The following is an 8,473-nucleotide window of genomic DNA, read 5'->3' as shown; positions in this document are numbered from 1 at the left end:
AGTAGTTTGCAGTAATTGTATTTTCCAGCAAAATAATACTGTATATATGTACTCTGAAATTAGTGAAATAATTAAAACGATATTTTATTTCTAAAAATATGTCGGAATGAAATAATTTAAAAATATTTAGCCCAATTTGTCAAGAATTATATATACGGATGGAAAACAATTTATAATGGTAAAGATTAAAAATTAAAACTATCGAAATTTATAAAAATAAAAAATTTTATAAAACAATTCTAATTCTGTTTTTTAAATGTTATACAATAAAGTAATTTATAAATAGAATTTATTATATAATATCATATTTGATTAAACATTTTTAATCTTTTATCAATGTCTTATTAATATTTTACAATTAAAACAAGTTTCTATTCAAAATTTTTTTTCTCACTTTTTTTTTGTACATCATACAACTTAATATTTAATTCAGAGTATTAGAGTATTAGTATTAGAGTATTAGAGTATTAGTATTTATATTTAGAATATTACTTATCTATTGTATAAAAATTTAAAGTACTTATAGAGTATCTATATTGTTGTAAGATATAAAACATATATTTTTTTCTTTCAATAATAAAATATTTAAATATATTTATATCACATCCTATAATTTTTTCCACGCTATATTCATATGATTCATGAACATTTTTTTATTTTTTAATAAAATTTCAACGAACAATTTTTTATATTTATAAAAATTTGTGAATACGTAAAGCATAATTATTTTTAATATAATTTTTTTTATCGAAATATCATTTTAAGGAAGTGAAAGAAATATTCAAACTTTCAATGCATTTTCATTTCTTTAAATATATTTTTGTAATTATACGAGAAACAATAATAATAAAATTTTAAATTATAAAATTTTCAAAATTTAATATTCTATCTGAAACTTTGGAGGTTAAATTTTATTTTCTCAAACAAATTTTTTTTAAATACATTTTTGTAACTATACAATAATAATAAATTTTAAATTATAAAATTTTCAGAATTTAATATTCTATCTAAAACTTTGAAGGTTGATTTCATTTTCTCAAAGAAATTTTCCGTTAACAAAGAAATTACTTTATATATAATCTGTTATGATCTGTATACTTGCGAACTTTCATTAAAGTCAGAATTTTCGGATTACGTGAATTTCTTTGTAAAGTAATGTTTAAATTAATACTGTATATCGGTAAATCAATCATTGGAAAATGATAATGATTTAAATTTATGCATAGAACAACTGAAAAATCCTTTTAAAATTCATTTATATAAATAATTTAATTTTCTCAAGACTTACAATAGTTTTAAAAATTTTATAACTATTGCTAATAGTGAATAATAATTTTCCAGTATTAAAACTTGTTAAAAATTATTTAACGTCAATTATAGTTCATAAAAAATTAGTAAATTTAGCAATGATTTTAATAGAACAAGATATATGTGAAAAATTAAATATCAAAGAAATAAATAAAAGCGAGGAAGGTTTTATTATAAAAATTATAAAAATAAAAAATGTATTTAAATATTTTTGTTCACTTAAACTATATATATTTTTTAATTACAGTTAAAAATAATTATTCGTTAAACATTATAATAATGCAAATTGTAATACTATCAAATTAAAAAGTTTTTTGAATTTCAAAAATGATGTAATTTGTTTAATTTGATAATATCTTTTTTTTTAAGAAACTTAAGAAATGCAAAGTTTCTTACTGTATTATACAGTGCTCAAGTTTTTCATGATATTTTTTTATGATATTTTTGATAAAACTTTACACAACAACTTACACAAACAAACAATGTATTCAGGAATATAAAATTTGGTAAAAGAACTTTGATAAAAGTTATCGAAGTGTAATAACAGTTATACAATTTCTTTTTATTATTTTCTTATTATTTTTATTTGACGTTATTTTACTTGCAAAAATTTCTAATAAGAAAAATATTAAATTAAATTACATTTTGAATAAAATGAAAAAGAAAAAAAAAAGAAAATATTTATTTTAACAAAAACTCTGGAAGTGATGCTAAAGTACACAATAACCGGTACAAATACACTAGTTCATCCAATATAAACGGACAAAAAACACTTTCCGGTTTCCGGTTCATGTTTTGTTTCTCTATAGACGAATCGGAATGCGCAAAGAGAAACTTTTCGGTGTTTTGGAGAAACCGTTTTCACGTTACTCTCCTCCATACGAGTCACTTGTCCCGCTTTTGCGATTTTCTTTTTTCTCCCTATACCCGTACTACAACGTTTTCGGCTTAGCGGATGTATTCGAGGCGGAAGCGGATGATTGTGTCGCATCGAATTTTTTCTTAAGATTTACTCGTACGAAAAAATGAATACGCATTCTTTTCGAGGACAAGTTTCTCGGGGAATTCGAAGGAAGGATCGAAAGTTCGCCAAAGTCCTATTGAAAAGTTCCTCTTGTTTTATTAAAACGTGGCGAAAAGTTTCTCTTGGAAATTTCATTCTTGGTGGAAGGAAAGTGGAACCGCGCCAAATATTTCTATTTGCCTTTAGTACACGTGCAGGTAATATTACGAAACCGATGTCTCGATATCGCGGAGCAACGTGTAACCGAGTAAGCAAAGTGACGTTCATAAAGAAGCCTTTGTTTCGAATGTAAGACAACGTTTCGAACGACTTAAATCGAGTTGAAGCCGCAGTTTGCGTTGCGTTCGAGATTAAATTTTAAATTATAACTGGACTTATCTTGGACCATAATACCATAACCGAACAATATTTCGGAAATATATTTTGAAGTTTCACAATCGCGATATATGTTTGGTTTGAACCGGAAACGTTCAAATATTTAAAAAAATACAAATAACATGAAAAAATGTTTCAGACAGAAATACAGTGTAATAGTTTTTCTATAGATTGGCGCGTAGAGATATGAATATATTAATTTTAATTTTAAATAAAATTGTATAATTTTTATTATTTCAATCGGTATATTTTCTTTTAAAAAAAAGTATTACTACATTTCTATGTTGAAGAATCTTTAGTTTTTTAGAAGATATTTTATTTTGTAAAACTTATATAAAAGGAGAGCATGAGCAGTAGTAGAATATTGCTTTGCATTTTTGTTTTTCGTACGACGAATTTTATGAGATTGAAATTACAATATTTCTTAAATTAAAAATATTTCGATATAAATAGTTTCTTGTAACAAATAACGAGCAGCTGAACTAAAAATTAAATAATTATTAATATAATACAAAAATGTTATTTACAAGACCGTAAGGCGATCGGATTGAGAAAATTAACTCAAATTCAGTGCATCAAATTGATTAATAGTTAAAATTAAATTTATAATTATTATAATTTTAAACTAATTTTTTTTTATTGATAACTTTTCAATAAATGATCATCAATTAAAACCTTAACAACACTATTCAGCGATCTTGGCAATATATTAAAAAAATTATCGATATCTTTCTGTAAATATTTATGAAAGCATTACCAATTATTAAAAATGCGTTGAATTAAATTTTTCCAGATATTTAAATAATTTCTAAAATATTGTATCGGATCGATACATGTTTCGTTCTTACGCAATTCCTCGTAAAAAATCGAGAAATGAATAATCTGTAATTAAGCAAGAAAAGAGGAAAAATGTGAAAAGAACGAAAAGGTAAACAATTGTTGAGGAGAAAAGGCAGAAAAACGACTTGTTTGCATTTCGCGTTGAATGAACGTTAACCGAAGCGTTAGCGCCGAGGTCAAGCGGCACTATCCTCGAGATCTCGAGTGGATGTACACGTTAATCCACCTTTTGGAATTTGAAGACACACGAGTTCCTCTCGTGGCATTAACGCGTTACGCTACGTTACTTCACATGTAATACGTTGAAGGGATAGCGCGATAGCGCTAACGTAGGAACAAGGATGGCGAATAAGCAGATCGCACGAAGCAGGAAATTAATACTTCGTCTGTTTCCATGCATCGCGTTTACTTACGTATGTGCGTATCCACGCGGTATTCCTCTGTGATATATCTACCACCATTATTTACCAAATCTATTTTTAGCGAAAGATTTGATTACAATTGAAATCATATGGCGTCACGAGAACGCAATATTCGGTAAGTAGAGGTATTTCGTGTAGCTCCCCTTGTTTTCCTAGATATATCGTAGACGTGTACGAGTATATATAGTAAGTGCAGCGGATGCACATACTAGTTCCCTGGCTGGTGCACGCCAAAGCAATTTTCCGTGAGTAAACTCGGCGCCTTTCGAGAGCTCTGACGCGCGTTATCTTACAACTCGAGTCAGGGTACGGATCTCGAGATCTGGCACCACCAGGATCTGTCTCTGTCGGGTCGAGGATATGGATTCTCCCTTTTCTTGCTTCTGCGATGATTTCTAGAAAACAGAATAGGAAGATGAGAGAGTAGAAGGAGATAGGAGAGTAGAGAATGGAAGAGGGTGGGAATACGAGAAAGAGGGTCAAGAGGGAGAAGAACGAGTCTTCCCTTGAAAATCGTCTAGAATTCGCTAGCGAACGATTTTGCCACAATCGTCATAAACCATTTGTTCATTGTCCTGGTCATGTCGAATATCCGTTTTGGGTTAATATCTGGTCGTTTCATTCAATCGCGAAAAAAAAAACGACAGTATTGAGGAAACCTTCGTTTTCATTTTTTAATTCTAATAATATGGGAAATGATGGAAGATAAGGCTTCGAATATTGTGGCAAAACAGGAGATGGTATTCGTAATCATCATTCGAAAATAGTAGTTCTTCAATTTATAGGGTGCAGCTTATAAAAAGGAAAAAAGCTGTATTAATTATTTAAATATTACAAAAAAAAGTTGCAAATTTAAAAATGAAAAAAATATTGGTTCAAAATAAATAATTAAAGTTCAAAATAATATATTTTTTTATATCATTCTCTTTGTGAGATTTTTGCGTTTTAAATTCATTATATATGTCTCACTATCTGTATTCTAATATTCGTAATTACTTTCCTTGTTTTAATATTATGAATTTATCAGTTTTTATTTTATTTGCGAATAACACCAATGATACGTGCATTTTAAAAATCAGTGATATATTGAGTAAGTAAGCAAGATTATATTTAATGACTAATTAAAGTAAAAGATCTACTATATAGTTATAGTTACTTATTTTATGTATAGTGATTTTGATTTTTATTATTATTATTATTTTCAACGATAAATTTGAATAAAAATTGAATAGTTTCAAACATACATATTTTAATATTATATATTTTTTGTAAGATATAAAGATCATTTGAAGATCAGCATTTTTTCAAATTTTTTTTTAAAATTTACTTTTTTTTAGAATATTTTTTTTTTAGATATTATTTGATGCAACTGATATTTTCCATAAAAAAGTTATTAATTTAGAACATAATTTAAATTTTATAAAATATATTATAAAAGAAAAACACGAATAAGTATTGTGTATTCTTTATTTTTCATATAATAATAAGTTTTATGAAATTTAAGTTAAAATATCTTCTAACTAAACTACTTTTTTTTTAAAAATTGACTTTAACTTTAAATTTAATCGAAAAATGCAAAGACCATCTACCAATTCAAGTATCTATTCAATAATTTATTGAGGAATATTTTCAATAAAATAATAAAATAAAATCTTTATTGTTTTTTTAATTATGAAGATATAAAAACGCATTTTAATATTTAAAATTAATTGTTTATATTATGTAATATAAATTCTAGTCTTACGAATATTATATTTAAATTAATTGAAAAAAATAAGAAATATTATAATAATTTATTATAATAAAAAAATATTTATTCGCTTGATATCAAAGTATCAATAAATAAAAATTTAATAAAATTTATTACTATGAACATAATTTTTCAGAATATTTTTATTGGAAATAAATTATGAAAATTAGTAAATTAATAATTCAATTGAATATGACGTTATTCGAAATATGTAAAACTACAAGGCACTTTTTAATATAATAATATTCTTATAATATTATTATTAATATAATAATGAATAATCGTAAATTTTAACAATTAATAATCACTATAAAATATATATAATGATCTTATACATAATATAAATAAAGTCATCAGATTAGATGGAAGACATGCAATTCATTTTTGGTCTGAAATAGCTATTACATTTTAATATATAAGTAGTTTGAGAAAATAAAACTGATCTTCATAAGTTCTTAACGCATCCATCCATAAAAAAATAAAAACATGAGAATATATACTTTTTGAAACTATTCATTTCTCGCTGCGAATAATAATAATAAAAAAAAGTGAAAACAGTAATTTTAAGTGAAATACTTTGTATATTATGCTCATACACGCTCTGGTTTGCGAGCAAACCTGCCGGAACGTACATGAAATATGTGCAGTTATTTTGACCTGTGCAAGCTGCCGGAACAAATACGAAAAATCACTCGATATATCGAATAGACTCATACAAGTAAACTGTAATAATTATTTGATCACACATATGAATCTATGACATATATTTTTTTGTATTCTATTTATTTTTCAGTCTGTAAAACTGTAAATTATATAAAAAGAACTTAAGAAGATTTCTTTTTTTGTTCTTAAATATATATATTATGTTATATTATATGTTATATTAATCTTTAAGTACAATTTATCTAACAAGTTGTCCGAATAAACCTTTCTTTCTTTCAAAGATTCTTTATTTTATATAATTTGTTTAAAACATTGTAAAAAATGTTATTCATTTCATTTCATTCACTAATAAAACTATAAGAAGCATGTCTAAGCATATATAGTTTTATGAATTAATTTATAATTTAATATAAGATTAATTGCACTTAATATTTTTGCAATATAAAATATTGCAGTATATAATTATATGTATAAACAAGTGAAATTTTGATAGAGAATTCTCTAGAGTTTCATTTAAAATTATTCCTGTTTTTATCAATCAAGATTTATTTGAAAATTTCACTTTGTTTTTCTATTTCTATATATTAATTGTTTATAATTGGATTATAGAATGTTGATGTTTTTTTTGTGAAGAGCATTATTTTTATATTGTGTGAATTGATGTTGAGTTTGATTTAGATGAAGTACTCTTCATTAAGATAATGATGAAATTTTTTGACAATTTGAAATAGTTATCACAAATGAATGCTGTGTCTTTACCACAGATTGTTGAATGTAAGAATATTACTATCATTGTATTATTATTGAATCAATTATTATCACATATTGAAAAGAATAAATCCTGGAATATTATTATTGAATCAATTATTATCATATATTGAAGAGGATAAATCCTAAAATAGATTCATAGAGTTCGTGCTCAATTAATTTGATTGTGGAGAGCTTCCTAGGCATTGCTAAAATCATTGCTTGTACTGTTAGAAAATATATTATTTCAGCAATTGGCGATATTTAATTTATTTAACTTGTAAATCAGTCCATTGTATGATTAAACATTAAATGCTTTCAAGAAAAATTCAAGAATAATTTAAATAGAATTAAGTTTATGTTTTTCATTGAGATGTTTTGTAATTTTCGAAATTTACAATATGGTAGAATATTTAATTCTAAAATCAAATTGCTTATTAAAATACTATTTTCTCAATAATTGTAGGTCGAGTTGATTCTTCGAAAATATTGTAATATATGATATTTAATAATAATAATAACAATGATTGAATAGGCTAATCTTTTATAATTTTCAATTATTATCAGTTTTTTCACTCTTAAACTGCAATTATTTTCATTATTCTTCAAATGATGGAGAAATTGTTTGATTGATGAATTTTTAGATAAATATTTAATGTTGGTGTGATTTTACTTAGAACTTTCTTACATATATTACGATCACCTTATATATCTATTGGATTTATAAAAGTAATATCTATGGTTTCTAAGCATTCTTAAGTACAGTTAATTGCAGTTTGAAGAAATGAAATTTCAAGATGAAGTGAGATAATTAGTAAAGAGTTATATTTGTTAGAACATGTGGGTTTTGTCTAGTTTTATTAAGTATGTGTCTACTTGTCCTATAGAAGTGAGAAGTTTATTTGTAATTATTTTATATCTTTGCTTTACTATTTTGTATTTTAAAAATATTTGAAAATCATTTATTTGACAATATTAATTTTCTGACGTTTCTTTTAATCGATATATCTCAATACTATGTATTCATAATGAAAACATGTCACAAATAAGAGATTTTTAATTTGATAATATTAAATTGATACAAAAAGCCTGCGTTTACAAAAAAAATTCGGTAATAACAATTGAGGATTTCATACTTACTTCTTCGCTTCATGACATGTATTGTAATTCCATTTCAAATGCGTACATTGAATATAAAAAATATAATACTTAATCTGAATCAATATTTTTTTATGTGTTATATGTTCGTTATAATTTATATGAATCTTTAGTTGATATCTATATTTTACTGCAGAAAGTTATGAGTAGTATGAGTAAACGATTAAAGGAAAATATATTATTGTA

The 8,473-nt window shown here is 24.6% G+C and overlaps 1 protein-coding gene and 1 long non-coding RNA gene across 3 annotated transcripts in view; one reads left to right on the top strand and one right to left on the bottom strand.

The window, feature by feature from the left end:
- Window positions 1–8,473, top strand: part of LOC108003597 (cysteine-rich motor neuron 1 protein) — a 262,593-nt gene that overhangs the window by 82,447 nt on the left and 171,673 nt on the right. The gene's annotated exons all lie outside the window — the stretch shown is intronic.
- LOC133666142 (uncharacterized) overlaps window positions 1–8,473 on the bottom strand; it is a 171,464-nt gene that overhangs the window by 82,448 nt on the left and 80,543 nt on the right. Inside the window, exon 3 of one of the 2 annotated variants that reach the window (XR_009829865.1) lies at window positions 3,470–4,364. The exons of the other annotated variant lie outside the window; for it this stretch is intronic. This is a non-coding gene — a long non-coding RNA (uncharacterized LOC133666142). Of the gene's footprint in view, window positions 1–3,469; window positions 4,365–8,473 lie in introns of those variants that run through there. 2 annotated transcript variants of the gene reach the window in all.

Source organism: Apis cerana, linkage group LG1 (genome assembly GCF_029169275.1).
Source record: "Apis cerana isolate GH-2021 linkage group LG1, AcerK_1.0, whole genome shotgun sequence".
Lineage (NCBI taxonomy): Eukaryota > Metazoa > Arthropoda > Insecta > Hymenoptera > Apidae > Apis > Apis cerana.
This window is presented reverse-complemented; position numbering and strand designations above follow the sequence as displayed.